At 48.3% G+C, this 19,619-nt stretch overlaps 1 protein-coding gene across 12 annotated transcripts in view; it reads right to left on the bottom strand.

The window, feature by feature from the left end:
• KTN1 (kinectin 1) overlaps positions 1-19,229 on the bottom strand; it is an 83,746-nt gene extending 64,517 nt beyond the window's left edge. For all 12 annotated transcript variants that reach the window (XM_065838560.2, XM_065838565.2, XM_071809810.1 and 9 more), the window contains exon 1: positions 19,108-19,229. The gene's annotated coding sequence lies outside the window, so the exon portion shown is untranslated. The remainder of the gene's footprint in view (positions 1-19,107) is intronic.
• Positions 19,230-19,619: the final 390 nt, after the last annotated feature.

Here is a 19,619-nt window from a genome sequence, read left to right as displayed (position 1 = left end):
GTTTTGTTTTACAAAAGCAGCCCCATATGTCACATCTCCATGTCCCTTGCAATGACTCAACATCCTCCTCAGCCTCCCCAATCAAGTGTTACCCATCCCTAAAGAAACCCCCTCTGTCCAGTGAATACCAGCAAGGAGCCAAGGACACCTAAAACCAGAAAATAAGATATTATATACAAATTTCACCTGCCACCTCCATAAGGAAAAAGGCAGAGCTTCCAGTAAAATCACACGCAATCTTCTTAGAGTCACTTAAGTTTGCACAACTAAGGTGTGCGATGAAGCACCCACCCCCTAGAAAAGCTAAAAGTCTGAATAGCTCCGCCAGTTTTGACCCATTTTCTTCATATTCTGTTTGAACTCTACTCTTCCAGCTATATTTCCATGCCCTGTTTACAGAAGCCCACTCAGAACTAAGACTGGGGGGGGAGCTTAATAAACAGCAGTTCAAGCTCCATGTTTCTTTATTTAAGAACACTCACCCTGACAGCATGATTTATCTGGCAATGGAAGAAAGCTGTAGACACTCGAAATTACAGACTGAGCCACTCACATATTAAAGTTTCTCTGGGCAGGAGACCTGCTCAACAGTGCTTGCCACCCCCTCCAAACCGCTAACAGCAAGAGGAGAATGAGACTTGTCAATAAATCTTGCTCTTCTTCACTTGATTACGCTGATACAATTAAGCCATTTGCAGAGCACAATCTCAGCGCTCCAAATACCCTCTAGGTAAATATTTTCCATTCCAAACATGCCGCTGTTTGTACCATCTGTTGGGCTCTGCCTGCTCACAGTCGCTTGATGTTAGTTAACACAGACACGCTGTTTATTAAAATCCAGAAATAAAAGAGTAGCTTTGTTTAACAAAATCCTTTATTTTTAGGGTTTAACACATCTTTAGAGCCAACACCTGGTGCCAAGAGCAAGGAATGCAAGACAGCTACAAGACCTTGCCACCGCTATCCGACAATGACCGTGCTCTTCTCCAAGCGCCCAGGTACCTCCTGCAAGGGTTTGCGAGGAGAATTTCGGAGGTTTCCACTGCAGCCAGGCAAGTCCACACAAGCTAAGGCAGGGCAGGGATCCAGGACCTGCCGCCCTGAAACCACCTGAGCCGCAGGATAAAGCCCAGAGATGGATTTAGCATCAGAGAAAGCGGAGCGAGCAACCTCACCGTTTACCTGGGGGATAAAATCACGCACAGAGCAAGGAATGGGTTGGAAAAATCGCACTCCTGCCCAGCAGCTTGGCCACAACGCAGCAACCCGTGGGGTTCACCAAAGCACAAAGACACCGATATTGTTCAGGATTGAAAAAATTTTAGGAAGTCGATATGTTTCTTGCAGTATTTATGTTATTTGGGATAAACTGGCACACATCAGTAGCACAGGAAAGCCACCTTGGGCACACCGGACTCCGGCAACTGCAAGTTTTTCCGTAAAAATCATTAACTTCTAACACACATGTCTGTTATCTATAAAATCAGAAGACAATTTATCTTTACCTTCTTCCCAAGTGCCTGTAAAGCATCAAAGGCTTCTCCCATCCAACTGGGGAGGGTTGTGCCCCACGAGGGCTCTCAGCGTTACTCAGCCAGTCCGCATCTTCTCATCGCTATTTCCAGGGAGTCCCTGAGGCTTCCTCGGCTCCTTCCTTCACATGCTCAAGTACGGACACGCTCTGCCCACACCACCAGAACTACGTGAGAGGCATTTAAACACCCGAGCAGCAAGCTCACAGTCTTTTGGGCGAGTGTTTCCCCTTCCCTGCTCTCCTTGCAAGCAAAGACCGGATCCGACATTTGCTCTTCAATCACCACTCGCTTCTGCACACAAACTGGGAAGTGATACTTCTCAAAATACGAAGAAAAAACACCACAAAACTCACTGCGTTTTCCTCAGACTCTCAGAAAGGACGAAAGAGCAGCAAAATCTAAACGAAAGGTTCAACATAGATGCCTGTTTTCTCAACTTGCGGTTTTTGCTCGCGTCCCAAGGCCAAGGTCGCAGCTCCGAACAGCCTGAAGATTCCCGTTACATCAGCTCCTTTCCATCGCGTGCCTTCCATCAGAAGGCACAAGTCAACAGCAAAAAGGGCTGCACAAGTAGCCATATGAACGCACCAGCGTGAACAATTCTGCTGACGTTAAGGCAAGGGAAGATGTCAGTACAGCTGCTCGGAGCTGCAAGCCGGGTAGCAAAGTTTTTCTCCAAAGCTGACAGATAGAGCCGACAAACCCAGCCAATGCAGCAGCTGTAGCTTTTAAACCACGTTTTAGAAAAGAGTTAAGTTTACATTTTTAATAGTCTCAACATACCAACTTGACGAAAAGCGACCTGCGCTGTTCTCACTGCAGCGGCGCCCAGCTGCACTGCAACGCTTGGGTTCTGCAGGCTTCCTCAAGATGTAACTGTACATCGTAATAAACCCAACATTTATTAACTCGTTAGGTCAGGCTTTGCAGGCAGTGTTGCAACTTGGGGTTTTGCCAAGGCCGGATTAAAGCAGGATTTCATACTAAGAGACAAAACAGCAGATTAATGGCCAAAGCTGAGTTTAGGTCACTGGTCTGAGCAGCAATTCTACATGTTGTGTAGTTTTCAAGCCTCAAAGCGCCTCCTGCAATACGAACCCATCCAGCAGCACAAACCAAGCGCAGATTTAAGCCAGGACTCTCGGGTCAGCCAGGCAGAAGCATCAAACACGCACGACTGCACCTGAACCGTGTTTGTGCTCAGCACCTGGACAGGACAGAGGAATCAGGCCATGCCTTATTATTCCAATTAGCTGTCTGGAAAGTTAACAGAGGTTTGTACAAGCCAGGTTGATGTGACAGTCCAAAGCAGCTCAGGTTTATGACACACAAAAGCCACTGACACAACTTTAAAGCCACTATGCACCTCAACAAAGGTCTTTTGACATCTGGTGTGGTCTATTGTATGAATATATATTCACAGTATAATCTTCACCGTGGACCCACAGAAAGGCTCAGAGCACAGCTGTCATCCCCCAAAACCAGGGGTAGATCCCATACAAGAGCTCCGGCGCAGAGCTCCGCACACCCCCCTGGGTTTGCTCGGGGTTTGGGTTTTTTAGCCACCACAACGCCCTTTCCTAGGCTGCAGGGTTTTGGCACAACCAGCACGAGCATTTACATGTCCTTCGGTTGGGGTCACAAAGCCATTCATCACCCACCTTGTCCCCAGCTCCATCTCTGTTGACAGAACCACACAAAGCACCATTCCCAAACCTGGCTCTGCCAAAACACAGCGGGTGAAGGAGCTCAGCTGCAAGGGTATCAGGCTGTCAGACCCCAACATGGCTTAATCCTTCTCTACCACAGAGGAAATTTGCCCTAGTTTATTTACTCTGAGGCTCCTGCACGTACCTTTGCCATGCATATATTACTTGATTAAAACAAGCTCTACAGCACCTGTGGCAATTACACAGTTGACCCCCTCTCTGGTCACAAATGAGGCACAGCCCCAAATTCCAAGTAAAAAATAAATTAAGATCATCTCTTGAGAAATTTGGGGCTGCTACAGCCTTTTCTTGTCTTTACATCCAATTCAGTCTCCGCAAGCACAGAAAGACAGAGGAAAGCAGGTACCAGCAGCAGCTTCTCAGCACTCAGATTCCTCTCATACTTTCACAGCAATCTGCAAAGACAAAACAGCTAGAATGAAACATTTTCCCTTCCCCAGTGTATATAGTAAATATAACTACTTAAATATACATTCCTATATTATGCATTTTGTCTATAGTTTTAAAACTAAATGTAAAATAAGGGGCAACAGAAACAAAAGAGGAAAAGGCCTCAGTTCAGTCTTTTTATTTTTTGCCTTTGCAGATTGCTGTGAAAGTATGAATGGCATCTGAGGCTAATGCTCATTTCAAAAAAAAAGTTTATATATACAAGAGCTGCAAATAGTCAAGGAAAAGATCCAAGAGACTTCCCCCGAGGCCTGAGGTGCCCTTGCAGAACCGCTTCACCGCTCTGCAAACTGAAGAGGAAAGACCCGTCACATCGGGAGAGACGATGGAGCAGAGTAAGGCGGCTCGACCTGCCCCTTGTAGAACAACCAGCACAACTGGGGAAAGGCGATGGGTGACAGCAGCAGGGGACTCTCCTCCAAGAGCCACAGAATGCCCCGAGTTGGAAGGGACCCACAAGGATCATCGAGTCCAACTCCTGTCCCTGCACAGGACAACCCCAAAATTCATATCATGTGTCTGAGGGCATTGTTCAGTCTCTTCTTGAACACTGTCAGGCTTGGGGCTGAGACACCTCCCAGGGGACCCTGTTCCAGTGTCCAGCACCTCTGGGTGACAAACCTTTTCCTGATGTCCAACCACAGTTCCAAGAGGTCCAGAGCTGCCATTTGCCGACCTGATGTACTCTCTAGACATGTGTGCGCTTACCAGGGGCGCACACTAGAGATGTCACCGAGATACCACCAAACCTTGTACTGTTATCCACAGCTCTTGTTCCACGTGGGCACCAGGGACACAACCAGGAGCAGCCTGAGGAATGTCAAGAAGGGTTACAGAGCCCTAGGAGCAGCAGTGAGGGACTCTGGAGGACAGGTAGCTTTCTCATCAATGCTCCTAGTCAAAGGGAAGAAAAGGGCCAGTCAAATCTGACAAATCAACAAATGGTGATAGGACCAGTGCCACAGCCAGGGCTCTGACCACTTAGATCACGAGACTGGCTTTGAGGAACCTGGTCTGCTTGTGGCTGATTGGGTCCACCTCTCAGAGAAGAGGAAGAGCATCTTCAGTCATAGGTTTGCCAAGCTGGTGAAGGCAGCTTCAAACTAAGGTGAGGGGAGCCTCAACCCATCCCATTCCTACCAGTTTGATGCCACTGCCAGCAATAGATGCCCAGAGCCTGGAGCAGAATCATAGGTCAGCAGGGGAGGACCTGAAAAGCAGCACAAAGGAGTTCCAGCCACTCCAGCCAGTAACTCAGCTCCATTGGGAGCTCAACTTCAGTGCCTCCAGACAAACACACGTAGCATGGGGAATAAACCAGAAGAGCTGGAGATATGTGTACACGTGCAGGGCTGAGATCTTACTGGCATCACAGAGATGTGGTGGGACGGCTCCTACGACTGGGGCATTGGAATGGAAGGACACAGGCTCTTAAGGAAGGACAGACAGGGGAGATGAAGAGGGGAGTGTCACATCAGTGGTACATCAATGACTACCTGGAGTGGTCCTTGGAGATCCAGCAGGGAGCTTCACCTGGGGATGGATGAGGAACCAACTCAGAGTTTATCAGTCAGGATTAAAGGGAGGGCAGGGACAGATGAGTTTATACTGGGGGTCTGCTACAGGCCACCCAACCAGGAAGACCAAGTGGACGAAGTCCTCCATAGACAAATAGGAGCGGCCTCACGTTCACAAGCCCTGGTCCTCACGAGAGACTTCAACTGTGCCAGTATTTGTTGGAGGGACAACACAGCAGGGTGTGAGCAATCCAGGAGGTTCCTGGAATGTGTTGATAACAACTTTCTCCTCCAAGTGACAGAGGAACCAATGAGGAGAGGTGCTACATCAGACCTTGGTCTCATCAACAAGGAAGGGCTGGTGGGAAATGCAAAGCTCAAGGGCAGCCTTGGCTGCAGTGACCATGAAACTGTGGCGTTCAAGATCCTCAGGGCAGCGAGGAGGGTGCAGAGCAAACTCACCACCCTGAATTTCAGGAGAGCAGCCTCTGGTCTCTTCTGGGATCTCCTTGGTAGAGTACCATGCCCTAGAGGTAAGAGGGGCCCAAGGAAGCTGGTTGATATTCAACCATCACCTCCAGGAGGCCTGCATGGATGAACGAGCTCCTGGACAATCGCAAACACAAGAAAGAAGCCTGCAAAACGTAGAGGCAAGGACAGGTAGGCTGGGAGGAATACAGAGATATTGTCCAAGCAGCCAGTGATCAAGTTAGAAAAGCTAACACATTGATAGAATATGGCCAGGGACATCAAGAGCAACAAGAAAAGCTTCTATAGATACACTGGTGACAAAAAAGTCTAGGGAAAATACAGACCCTCTCCATAAGGAAAAAGGAGGTCTGGTTACTTGGGAGAATGGATTGAGAGCAGCCCTTAGGAGAAGGACTTGCGGCTGTTGGTTGACGAGAAGCTCAACACGATCCAGCAATGTGCACTCACAGGCCAGAAAGCCAACCACATCCCGGGCTGCTTCAGAATAAGAGTGAGCAGCAGGTCAAGGGAGGCGATTCTGCTCCTCTGCACTGCTCTGGTGAGACCCCCTGCAGTGCTGGTCCAGCTCTGGGGCCACCAACATGAGAGGGACATGGACCGGCTGGAGTGAGTCCAGAGGAGGCCACAAAGATGATCAGAGGGATGGAACAGCTCTGATGTGAGGCCAGGCTAAGAGTTGGGGGCATTCAGCCTGGAGAAGAAAAGGTTCCAGGAGATCTTATAGTAACCTTCCAGCACCTAAAGGGGACCTATGGGAAAGCTGGAGAGGGACTTTTTACAAGGGCTTGTAGTGACAGGACAAGGGGTGATGGTTTTAACTGAAAGAGGGGAGATTAGATCAGATACAAGGAAGAAATTCTTCCCCATGAGGGTGGTGAGGCCCTGGAACAGGCTGCCCAGAGAAGCTGTGGATGCCCCATCCCTGGAGACAGCCCAGGCCAGGCTGGATGGGACTTTGGGTAATCTGGTCTAGTGGAAGGTGTTTGCTGGGACTGCTAATGAGGATGACATTTTGTTCAGGAGAGATATTTCAGAAGTCTGCACATACCTATGAAAAGGTAGGTCTTAATTTACTGCTGGATTCTCCAAATTCCTACTCAACTTGGCCTCTAACCACATTGGCCAGATGACATTTGAGCCTACTCACTTGAATTTCTCCAGCCACACAAGAAAGTTTTAAACCTACCACTTGTTCTGCAGTAGGAGTATTAACCTTGGTCATATTAGAATTTCTTTCCCCTGCAAAAATAAACCAGGCAAAGATATTCTTAGTATGAATGCCATAAAGGTGATTTATCCAGACTTATTTTAAAATGTCTATTTAACAGATTGAGAACAGAAGTCATCTTCTGCCAACAAAGGTTTTAATCCAGAAGAATTTATTTAGCAGACTTCTTAACCATCCAAGATTTTCCCGAAGTATGTGCCGACAGTCCTTTACCCTGTTGTAAAAGGAACAAAGGGAGAGGAAATGACTAATCAAAGCAGCAGCACATTAATATATTTTGGTATGTGGAAAGGGAAAATTGTAGCATGTATTTTTAACATCCCCAACAGGAGAACGCAATGCCATGTGTACAGCAGCCACCACAGAGGTTCGGCAGCTCCTCGGAGGCAAAAATAAAGTGAAGTTGTGGCATCTGGAAGTCCCAGCCCAGAGCAGAAGCCCATCTTGCACCTTTACAAGCTGAACTTCCCTGGACTTCTCAACGCTCTCCATCACTTGCACATGGACAGGGGCCGGGTTGGTGGCAAAACTCTGCTCCTCCAAAGCTTTCCTTGCAATTATTGGGCTGTCAGGCATTGGAACAGGCTGCCCAAGGCAGTGCTGGAGTCACCATCCCTGGAGGGTTGAACAGACACATAAATGAGGTTCTGAGGGACGTGGGTTAGAGGTGGACTTGGCAGTGCTGGGTTAATGGTTGGACTTGATGACCTTAAATGGCTTTTTCAACCAAAACAGTTCTATGATTCCATTTTGCCACAGCATCTACACAAGCCAAGCCACTGGTGCCCCAGTACAAATGGATTTCGTAGCTGCTTTTTAATCCCATAGAAAGCTCTTTGGGGCAGCTACAGTAACATTTGCTCAGAGCAACAGGGCAGAAGCCTGAAGGACTGCTGTGATAAACATGAAATCACAGCTTTCAAACCTCTTCCTTATAAAGAGATCAAAACCTATCAATCTAGCAACAGCCTGCTATGGTCATTTGTGCAGGGGGATGGCACAGCACAAAAGCATCGCTCGCTAAGAGCGGAGCTGGACCGCTGCCTGTCTGTCCGGCTGCAATTGTCCACACTCCATAATTAAGGGTTACAATTCAGCCTTTTCCTAATGCCAAACCCCAGAAGACTCATCGTAACAAAACCATTTTAAATACTAAACGGGAAGCTACTGCTGAACAAACTGTAATCATTCATATCTCCCCAGTTCCAAGACTGTGAAGCGCAAAAGATGCGGAGAAACTACTATTTCGTGTTCTTGCAGAGGGATTTGTAATCAGCCGCCTCGTGCACAGCCAGAAGGCTGAAGCTTAAGCAGGTCTTTACTCTGGTATTGCAAAATGACAACCCCGGTCATTCCATAAACAAGATTTGCCCATTATTTCTGTTCAGTCTGCTGTTCGACACAATCATACAAAGAGATTGGACCACTGACAAAAAAGTGTTTCGTTAACCTCTCGGTGACTCAATGATCCGATTGTTAATCGGCAATGGACAAAAGGAGAAGCCAACAGCAGAAGGATGCTCTCATCTAATTGAATTCCTAGAAGAAAATGAGATTAACCTGCCCTGGAAACAAACTGCAAGTTAAAGGAGAGTTGTTAACTCATAGACAGAAACCAAAACTCCTAAGTGATTGTGAACCTTATTAGATCGAGATGCTTCCATGTGGTTTACTCTAACTACCTGAAGCTTTAAGACACTATTTAGTGCACACATTATGTCTAAGCAGTTGAGTGATTTCAGTTTTCTCTAAAGGGAAAGAAAATGTGACTGCTGCATTAAAATTACTGTGAATGTGCACAGACCAAGCTGAACAGCAGCATCAGAAAGCAGCATTTGAAACAAGATTACTATACCCCATTGTTAGGCTAAGTCTTGATAATTCTTCAGCTGGAAAGGCAGATGAAATCAACAGGCAACTTTTTTCTCCCTTCTCACCACATATTGTATAGTAGGAAAAAGCATCCATCAGTTAAACCATCCCAGTGGTAAATTTTCAAATATGTCGAGAGTTTAAAACTCAGGGGTATGCAGTTAGTTCTCAACCTCAAAGTTTTAAAAGGGCAACTTTAGTTTAGGCTAAATGATAGGAGGAATGTAGACTCAATACACAGAAGTCAGAGTTCCTCTAAGTTGACAGAGGCATCATAAATAGAGTTATCATCAACATGCACAGCACAACTACTAAACTGGGACTTGGGAAGCACCAGTATGACAAGACTCCCCGGTTGGAACTGCTTCCAATTCAGCCTGCAGAGCCGGGTAAGCTGCGCCTGTTTTTGCTTTTAGTACTGTATAACCACGGTCCTGGTTCAAAAACACACAAAAACATCCGTAAATCTGAACAGCCAGGCTTAAGCAGGCATTAGAAATGGGTAGTTATGGGCCATGAGTGCATCTTGACTGCAAGCTGGGAGAAAATATGCTCTCAGTCATCAATCCAAAGGTGCTCAATGCTGAATCTGCAGCCTCCCTATAGAGCGTGGGTGCTGGTTTTGTTTCACCTGCCCATACAGCAGCAGATCCTAAATGCCATTTCTGCCACTTAGCCAGAGGTGAACCAGAGCCCCAGGAGTGCAGGGATTATATTTTAACTGGTGTGAGAGCCCTTTACCACTAGTAGAAATCAATGTGTTTTAATCCCTAGTCACACCCACAAAACAGGGTTGAATCTTATTACGACTACACATTAAATTTAAAATCAATTGCCAGATTAAAACCTTGCTCATCCCTTCAAACACAGGGAACGTGCAGAGGTACATTCAGGACTGAATTTGCACCACAGAAGCTTTTGCTGCTGATGGGCTTCCTACAACACTGATATTTCAACCTTCTGCTCCAGCACAAATTCACACCAGCCAAAGGCTCAACAGACTCCCATGGCCAAGACTTGCACAAAAAATACGATTTAGTTTGACTGCTCCATAGCAAAGCTGTCCTTCAACATTCACCCTAGGGTACGTTCTCACAAAGGCACAAAGACAGCACTTCTATATCTGAGCTAGATCCCTTAAGCCACAGAACATGGTGTCGCTGATACTCTTAGAAATCTTAGCTGAAAGTTTCAAAATGGATAAGGAACAAAAGAGGCCTCAGAAGCAATCCCTACAGCATTAGCACTGTACAACTTACCCCAGTCTGTTTTGAAGTGTAAATTGTGTCCGAGTTGCAACTTTTAATACAATTTAAAAGCACAACATGTAGCTGAAGAAATTGCTAAACTGTGGTCATTCCCCTACTGGGAACAGTGAAGTCATAGAACAGTTTGGCTTGAGGGGACCTTCCCAGCTCCCCCAGTGCCACCCCTGCCATGAGCAGGGACATCTTCACCAGCTCAGGTTGCTCAGAGCCCCGTCCAGCCTGGCCTGGGATGTCTCCAGGGATGGTTCATCCACCACCTCTCTGGCCAACCTGGGCCAGGCTCTCACCACCCTCAGGGCCAACAATTTCTTCCTCATGTCCAGCCTGAATCTCCCTCCTTTAGTTTAAAACCATCACCCCTTGTCCTATCGCAACAGGCTCTGCTAAAAATTCTGTCCCCATAGTGTTAAGGTCCCTCTCCACTCTCCTTCGAAACACTGCACATTTATCAGAGCTCAGCTCATTCTCTACCCCAAACACCTCCTGCCCTACGACAGGGACCTACACAGCTACAGCTCCACTAAGACACCATCCTTCAACTTCCACAGCGAGGACACACGCTCCTCAACAGCAGCACCACACATTTCACTCCATAAGGTTTCTTTTTACCTTGTTAACCTCCCTGTGCTTTGTTTAACAGTCTGCTGAAGGTGCTCACATGTAAAGAAATGACACACAACCTCATCGGTGCACGGAGCCTTCGGGATGCGGGCAGGCAGCTCCAGAAGGTCACGCGCACTCAGGAACCGGTGCAGTATTTCGGGCAGACTCCAAGGTGATATTTGCATCTTGCCTAAACACGCAGAGTAGGACACTAAGCTCCCCTCCGGCATCAGGGAAAAGGCTCCAGCTCCTCTGTCAAGTTGCTTAACATACTTGAATTACGCCTGGGCTGTGCTGTGAAGGAGCTTTCTCTGACCACCTTCCCTGTGTGGCTGTGGAGTCCCCAGGTAAGCGATGCTGAGGCTTGACGGTGTTTCTGAGCAGCAGATCCTGCAACACTCCATAGCCATACAGTTCCACAACCCAGTTCCCTGCATAACTCCATATACAGCATATTGTTGGGAGCTAGACAATAACACAGAAGAATTCCCCCCAAAAATGTGTTCAATGTGCATCTCTAGGGGTTTCTTGGCTTTTTCCACTTGTGGCCACAACAACCAAGCTTGTAAGACTTTCCTGAAGTGACTTCCAATATGCATTTCACTGTTTTCAGAACTTTGAGTTCAAGTCAACAACCCAACATTCCAGAGTTCTCCCCCAAAAACAACCCCATAACACATTCACACACACACACCCCAACACACTCAGCTTTACTGATCAGCACGGTGCTGAGCTGAACTCGAGAACACGCCAGGTTGTTAAAAAGGCCTAAAAATGCTCAACAACAGACACACAGAGTAATTCAGGTCACTTCCCTCGTGCTTCTCTGAGTTCTCACTCTCCTTGCTTCACTGTCCTACAATCTGCTGCTCCTTGGGTGTGCGAGGATTAAGCAAAGTCTTCACTGCAACCACACACATCTAAACTCACTTGCCTCCAACTCTGCGTACACCTCAAACTAATCTTCCAGTAGCCTGGAACGGGGAGCAGGGATTAAGAAATCTACTTAGAAATAGATACACACCAAACCTGAAACCAGTAAATTCTTCTTTGGCACGCAAATAGCACAGAAAAGAGGTAGAAACTGGGAGATCGAGAGTGGGGGGCTGAAAAGGAAGGTTTGTAATGGAAATATCTGACCAAGAATTTTCACAAGCCTTTATAAAACTTCCGCAACCCAAGCCCTTCATAGCACTTCTCACGTGCCTCCTCGAAGTGCACACCGCGTTATGCAAGTCGTAACTGTGCCTCTGCAACCTTCCCTCCCTCCCACGGTGCTCCACACCTCGGCAAATCCACACACTGAATTACACCCAGGCAGAGAAACACCGTCCCTGCTCCTCCTGCCATTCCGCCCGGGGTACTGCCACCCATGCAGAGAAAGCCTGGCTTTCCTGTGCGTTTGTACTAGGCTCTAACGCATTGAAAGCTACTTTAAAACAAAAAAAAAGTATCTGGTTTTACGTACACACACATGCACGCACTAAGCTGTAAAGAGGTTTACTAAATTTAGCACGCAACCCAATCCTAGGGGTAGGGTGGCACAGGCTGCGGATGTGGAAGCGACCTTATGTCACGGTAACAAGGGGGGACTGTTGGTGCCCCCATTGAGCTGCCCTGGGAAAGCCCAGGAAACCCAATCAAGTCCTAACACAACCTCCATAAATCCTCCCTGGCTTCCAGCGGTTCTGGGGTGACACCTCTGCCTCTCTTCTGGACAATGGTTTTCATTGTCTACGCTAGGACAGGTTTGGTGAGGACGCTTCTCAGCAATCAGGGCAAACAGCTCCTCCTCGGTCAGATTTTGAACCTGGAGAAGCAAAGCTCTGACGGACCTCCACCACCACTGCTGGAAATACAGAAAGGCAGCACAACGAGAGGAAAAAAGCAGCACGGTGCTTTATCAGCCCATGGTAGCTGAAGCGACATGCTGCCAACAAGTATTTACACAAGCAAAGGTCAGTAGGTGTGACACGGGTGACAGTGTTCACCCATAAACTCCATTTTCTGCCAACTTCCCAGCCTTGCACCCCACTGAGAACCACAGACGCTGCCTGGCCCAAGAGAAGGACGTGCCAAGGCCACCCCAGAAGACAGCAAGTTAAAGGAGGTAGAAAAATCCCCATCTATCCCCAGGGGAACGGGCCCTTCCTGGCACAGCACTGCTGCACTCAGATCATTTCTTGGATCTGAAGATGCCCCACAAAAGACCAGTTGGGTACAATCTGCTGCAGCCACGGTGCTGCTCTCCAACTACATGTGGAGCTGGAAGGGAAAAGAGCAGAAGAGATGCTGCAACCGGTACTCACTTAGGTCTGTGCACAGCGAGGAAAAAGGCGATGCCTACAGGAAAGCCAAGGTAGGACATCCCCATGCAACATGACCTGGAGGACACAGCAGCGCTAACCACCGTAACTTTCAAACCGGTTTGGGAAGCAGGAGGAAACGTCATTTTCTATGGCCCATCGGTTTTAAAACACTCCTGTCACCCAGCACTCCCCACCAGAGGCTCAGGAACCGTCCATTTCCTCTAATAAATTGTGCTTTTTCCTTCGTACTCGCCGAGTATGGACTTTTCAACTTAAATAGCAAATAGGCTGAGGAAAAAAAAAAAGGTAGCTGTAGCCAGTGGTCAGATTAAACCAGTAATAATAAACTTATCAGCTGACTGATGTTATAGGCTCTCTTATCAGTCAGTCACGATCCAGTCCAATCCTGGTACACTCCCTGAAGAGCTGCACCTTGTGCAATAGCTTAGTCATCATCTTCCTTGACAGCTACGCGCTCGCAAATAGATTACAAATCCACTCACATTTTCCCATGAAAATTTTCCGCTCCACCCTGCTACAAGCAGGACGGGAGCTGAGCTGAAGAGCAGGGGAGGAGACGGCGCTTTTATCTCCTGGACTCAATAACTTCCTTCCTGTGCGGTTGCAGGCAGACAAAAGACACCTTTTCACATCACAGACGGGAATGAGATGTACTAAAATTTGTCACATCCCCGAAATAAATACCCTGCTTACCATTTTCAGCCCATACGGGAGAGTGTAAAGCAGAACTAAGCCAGTATTTCTTCCACAAGAAACCGTGGCAGGGTGAGATTTGGAAGGAAAAGAATGAGGGCAAAGTAACTCAGGCTCGGTTTATATTGCTCTGGCAGGTGACACAGCTAAACACAAGATAATGCTGGACTGAGGTACTTCCCCTCCACAGGATGAGAGCCGGATCGTTTTTGGAAGCGCCATGAATCACGAGCATAAATATACCAGGCTTTACAAGCCTTCGACACTCACGTAATTCTGAACTCAAGCTTTATTTCCCCTGGGTCATTCAACACATGCTCGACGAGCTGGACACCAGTCAGGCAGGCTGAGAAGGTCAGTTATTCAATTAATACATACAATCCAAAAATGAGAACTCACGTTTTGCCGAACAACATCAACACGCCTCTTCCGAGACAGAAAAAGCCCTCCCCAACGCTCAGTTAGTCATTTAGCCACAACCTGAAGGAAACCAGGAGTTTTGCTCTATTTCCGCAACTTTACGGCGCGAAAGGGCTCAAAGATGTTTCCTGCAGCGGGGGAGCGGCTACCGACCCACCGGCTGCTCTCAAGCAGAGCAAGGATTTGCGGGATTGCCGGGCACGAGCGGATCCAGACAGCGGGATGAGCCAGGAGGGAGGGGGAACAACGGGAAAGAGCAAAATCCTGCAAGAAGTGCTGCTTTCTATACTTCACCACCACTGAAAATCCTGCACACCCCACAGTGAGAGCAGCAGGGAGCTGTTAATGCTAGCAGAGGGCCCTGCTATTTATAATAGGGATTATTAGTGCAAGAAAACGAGTAGCTTGCTCATATTACTAATTTACAGACACTTTCTCCGAGCTATAATGCAGCCTCAGCGATGTGCAAAGATGAGGTTTCATTTGAAAAGAAACAATGCTATTCTTCTAAATAAATCTTCTTGGGAAGGGGAAGGAATTTCATCTACTACTTCTCTTCTGTAATAGGAATTTAGACCTGTGAATGCCAATAAGCAGGGCAGCCACAAAGCACTAATGAAACCAAAGAACGTAGCAGAAAACAAGGAGGAGAGCTCCATAAAAGTAAACTTTTACTTCTGATTACCCCACAAGCCTTACAGTTCCTGTCCGTCCTCTCCCTCCCATCTCCAACACATTGCACAGCAAAATTCAAGGCTTGAAGCTCCCAAATGATTTCTTTGCATTATATAGTCATAAGAAGAGACAATATTGTGTTTTAGAAAGAGTCAGAGAAGCTTTTCAGAGGTTTTCCCAGGCATACGTGCAACAGAAACCTTTTCTCTTTTTCCCTGTTTTCCGAAGTATCTAAGAGACTTACTCAAAAAAATCACCTTTAGTTGAATGGAAAGCATTAAAAAGGATCATAAGATTTGCATTCTTTAGCACCTCAGATTTAGTTTCCACAGTCGTGAATTCCCCTTCCAACACCCCAAGAAGCTTCAAATACAGGATGCCCATATTTGAGTGGATTTTGGTATTTCTCATACCAAGACACTGGAGCAGCCAGGTTGACAAGACAGCAAGGCTGCAGAATCGATGCATTCCCAGGAGATCTCTGCTTAATTTTGCTGTATGGATAGACACTGAACGAAGCCACAGGCTGCCTAGTACCTATATTTAGGGCTTAGGTTGACTTGACAGTGCTCCCATAAGCTCATTTATTAAGATTCACTTATTCATTCTCATATAATCTCATTAGACCGCAGCACACGGGCAGTAGCGGCAACCAAGAGAGGCCGAGTTCAAACGCAGTGAACCTGGCCCGGACGCCACTTTAGTTCTCACGTGGGTGGAAAAAACACCCTCTTGCAGCAGAACGGGAGGAATTGTGGAGGCCTGTGTAGTGTCTCTGTGCTCGGAGCAGCACCTGGATCCGCTCTGCAACTCTCCCCACCAGCTAAAGACCAATTCTTCAATTAAAAAGCCAAGTCCAGCTCACCGTACAGTCCTTAGTGATGCCAGGGCTGCTGCTCCCGCTCCCAACCCACTGGAAATATCCCCCACCATCAAGGAGGAATCCAAGTCTCCCATGCAGTGCCCACACCAACAGAGATAAACGCGCTCCCAAACCAGCGTGAAAAAAGCTCCAAAAAGTCCACATTGTATGAAATTACCCTCAAGGCTCCGTTCCGGCAAGAAATATAAAGTTTTCAGAGCTCAGAAGTACCCCCTCTTCAGCAAGCAGCTGAAGTTTGGGCATGGGAACAGGAAGCTTTTACATTTCTAAAAACATAAATAAATACTATTTTTTTTTTAAAGGCATTATGCATTTTGTTCGCTTGGACATCTTGTATAACAATGAGAGGAGAAACAGATTCCCAAGAGTCATGAGCTGGTAATTCTGCAATCTGTCATCTCTGTAGTTTATGCACAGTCATTAACAAAAGTGATTTGTCTGGGACAGATTTATCCCGGCAACTCCCTGTCTCATTAGCCTAAAACAATCACTCAAGGAATGTCAAAGAGTTCGAGAGCTTAGTGCAGCCCCACCAAAAATATCCATTTTTAAAAAAACAGTCCAATCCTGCTGGTTTGCCAACACAGAGCAGGAAGCTTAAGAGTCAAATGCAGATGCATAAAATTCCCTTTATATTAAAAAAGGTTTTGAAGGGTAAGGCAAAAGCTTTTTCACTGACAAGGAAACCCTGGGAATATTGACAAGACAACAACAGGAGGAGACTTAAAGACTCTGACATGTTTAACCTATCAAAACAAGTGGTCAAGAGGGGATCCGATTGCTCCCTCTAATTACATCAGGGAGGGAAAACAACCATTTAAACCTAATGGAAACGCTAGAACAAAAGCGAATTATATGAACTGGCCACAAACATCATAAGGATGGAAATTCAGCAAGACTTGGAGGAGATTCTCCAACGCTCTCCCATGGAGACGGGGACAAAGAATAAACCCACCAAGTTTCACCTTAAAAGCAGTTATGTTATGAAAGACATGCACAGCACGGATGGGTGCTATAAATGGGGAGAACTAAACCTGATCGGGGGCTCTCTTCCGCTCTTGGTTCATATCGGCCGCTCGCTGCCGTGACTTTTGGAGCAGATAAGAGGGAATGAAGAATTCCCCTCCTCTTGCTGCTCTGTGTTCTTTTTCCCACCCCTCCAGGACAGCACGGGAGGGCATTCACGCTATTTACTCAGACACGTAATTGGGGTATGATCAGGGAACTAAACTTGGGAGATGAAGCTCTCGAGAAGTCAATGGCGAGAAGTGGGTGTCTTGGCAGCAGCGGGGGAAGGGATTAGGAGCAACCAAGTTTGATGCTTAAAATAAAACACATGTCCTCTCCCCCCCGCAGTGTCCTTATGCTTAAGGGTCTTGGCCATAAATGTATTTAATCTATAGCCATCACTTCTGAAATTCACAGGCAGTTTCAGTTTCTGGAGGATTTGGTTAACTCTGGGTTTACAGCACTGAGGGTCAAGCCATGATTAGACACTTTTGAGCCAAAACCACCTCATCTCCAACAGCGAGAGCAGCTGATGCAAAGGAAAGCTGCTCTGTGGCCAACCCGAATAACACCACAGCCTTACCCGGGCGTGAGCAAGTCTTTCCTTTCTCTTCAAAAGCCGTCAAAAACAAAGTAGTTAGCAGGCTAAGTTATCTGGAATAGGGGGCTTATGGCAGTGGGGGATAAAGGACTAAATTAAAAGCTAATTTTGTGTTCTTTTCTCCTCCTGAGAGCAGAAAGCATCTCCTTGAGACTGGTTCGATTAGGAGAGGGGGGGAAAAAAGGAAAACTAACAAAAAAGGTATTTGGTAATAACTCTTAACAGAGAATTAGTGTTCCCATCCAAACCCCAACCTTTCCCTGCTGCAGTTACACACAAAAGTTATTTTAATCACAGCATGCAGAAAGCAGCATCAGCATATGAGGCAAGAGAAAAAATATGTGGTAAAGCAAGTTGCATGGCCTGTTCACGGACAGAAATTACAGCGCGGTTAGAGGGAAGAGGTCCACAAGGCAGGGAAACGCTCCCAGCCCAAAGCAAACGGGGATGTTAGTGATCCACCGAGAGAACAGGCAAGAAGAAGACTCAAAAGGAGGTGGAATGTGGGAACTGAATCCCCATTTAACTTTCGCAGCAATCAATTCAGACTTTGCAGTGAGGGATTTCTGCCTTGTCATAAGTAAAGAGATGTTAAACATAAGCTGTCAGTTATGTCTACAAAATACCATGTGTGTCGCTGGACAGAAGGCGGCAATGAAAACACTTTAAAAGAAAGGATTTTAAACAGAAAAGCACTACAGCGGAGTATCAGCTCAGCTCCTCTTCCACAAAGCAAGAAGCGATCTTCTTCGAGTCTAACAGTGATCTCCAAATACCCAGTAAAGCCTCTGGGAAAGAAAGGTTATAAACTGACAAGCCTAAAGCAGCCAGGTAAATGCACATCACTAGAAACCGGCGTTTGGCATTGCCTAATGCAGAAAAGACACTGTGCTGCATTACTCTTAATAACCACTTAATTAAAATACTTCATCAACTGAAGTAAGAGATAGGGCTTTGCCACCTTAACTTTTCTTCCCCCCTCAATAACCTGCACACCAGGGAAGGGTTCCAGCGAAGGAGTAAGCTGTGAGTAGAGGAGGAGTAGAGCCAGGGTGGGATATTAACACCTCCGGGGTTAACACAGCCGCACGCAACCCATGCAGGTGCTACAGCAAAGGGCAGTGGCTATTTTAAAAAACAAAATACCCCCGATGAGCATAGGGAAAAGCAGCGTATTTTACTGCATTCGGTTAGTGCCAGCACACGAATACAAAACGCGCCAGAGCGTTTCAGCTTCGTGAGACTTTGCATGGCCGCTGCAGCACTGGGCTCACACCTGATGTTACCCGCAAGGCTAAAAGCCATGGGAAATTCTTTAAAAAATCAGATTTTGGGGGTTATTTTAACTGAGCAGCCCTTCGCAGCTTCGTGCCTCTGGTGGGGTGCAGGTAACACAGCCCCACAGAAAACCACCGACACAGTATTTTTTTGGTCCTGTTTTTCACCGGTGAACTTGGGCTCGGGAAGGTTACAGGGAGACGCGCTGGAAGGCTCCGAGCCCCACTGCCCGCAGCCGCCCCACGGCCACGGGTGGGACCCGCTTCTCCTCCCGGAGCGGGGCCCGCGGCGCCGCCACCGCCCTCACCCCCCCCTCCCCGCCGGCCCCGGGAGGGACCGTGCAGCCGGAACCCGCCGGCCGGGCCGCAGCCCCGGGTCCGCCCCGCCGCCCACCTGCCGGCGCCGCCCGCCCGCGGCCCGGCCACGCCGAGGCCTAGGCCCGCCGGCCCTCAGCGCGCAGGCCGCGGGGAGGCCCCGCTACCGGCCCCGCGCACCGGGCCGGGCGCTCCCCGAGCGGGACTCACCGTGAAGCGCGACGGGCCGAGGCGGACCGGGCCGTGCGGAGCGGAGGGAGCGGCGGCAGAGCCGGTGCCTGCGCGGCGCTGGCGGGCAGGAAGGGAGGGAGGAGGGCGGGAGGGGGCGGCACCGCACGTCCGCCGCGTCTGCCGGCCCCCCCGCCCGTTAAAGGCGCGACGCCGCCGCTGCTCAGCCGAGAGCCGCCCGCAGGGGTCCCCTGGCCGCCTCCGCTCGTGCCAGAGCCCCCCCAACGCGTGGGGACCCCCCCGGTGCCCCACACGGATACCCATGGAAGGGGGGGGATCGCCCACCCGGAGCTGCCCCACGCAGGGTGTCCTGCGTGTGTGGGGACGTCCAGCCAGACCCCTCCCGTGGGAATGGGGATCGCCCCCCGGAGCTCCCCAAGCGGGGATCCCCCTTCTGCACGTGGGGATCAGGCACCCAGACCTCCCCCACCCACGGACAGGGATCACACCCCCCTAGATCTCCCCCACCCATTCGTGGGGATCATACACCCAGA

This window comes from Patagioenas fasciata, chromosome 5 (genome assembly GCF_037038585.1).
Source record: "Patagioenas fasciata isolate bPatFas1 chromosome 5, bPatFas1.hap1, whole genome shotgun sequence".
Taxonomy (NCBI): Eukaryota; Metazoa; Chordata; class Aves; order Columbiformes; family Columbidae; genus Patagioenas; species Patagioenas fasciata.
This window is presented reverse-complemented; position numbering and strand designations above follow the sequence as displayed.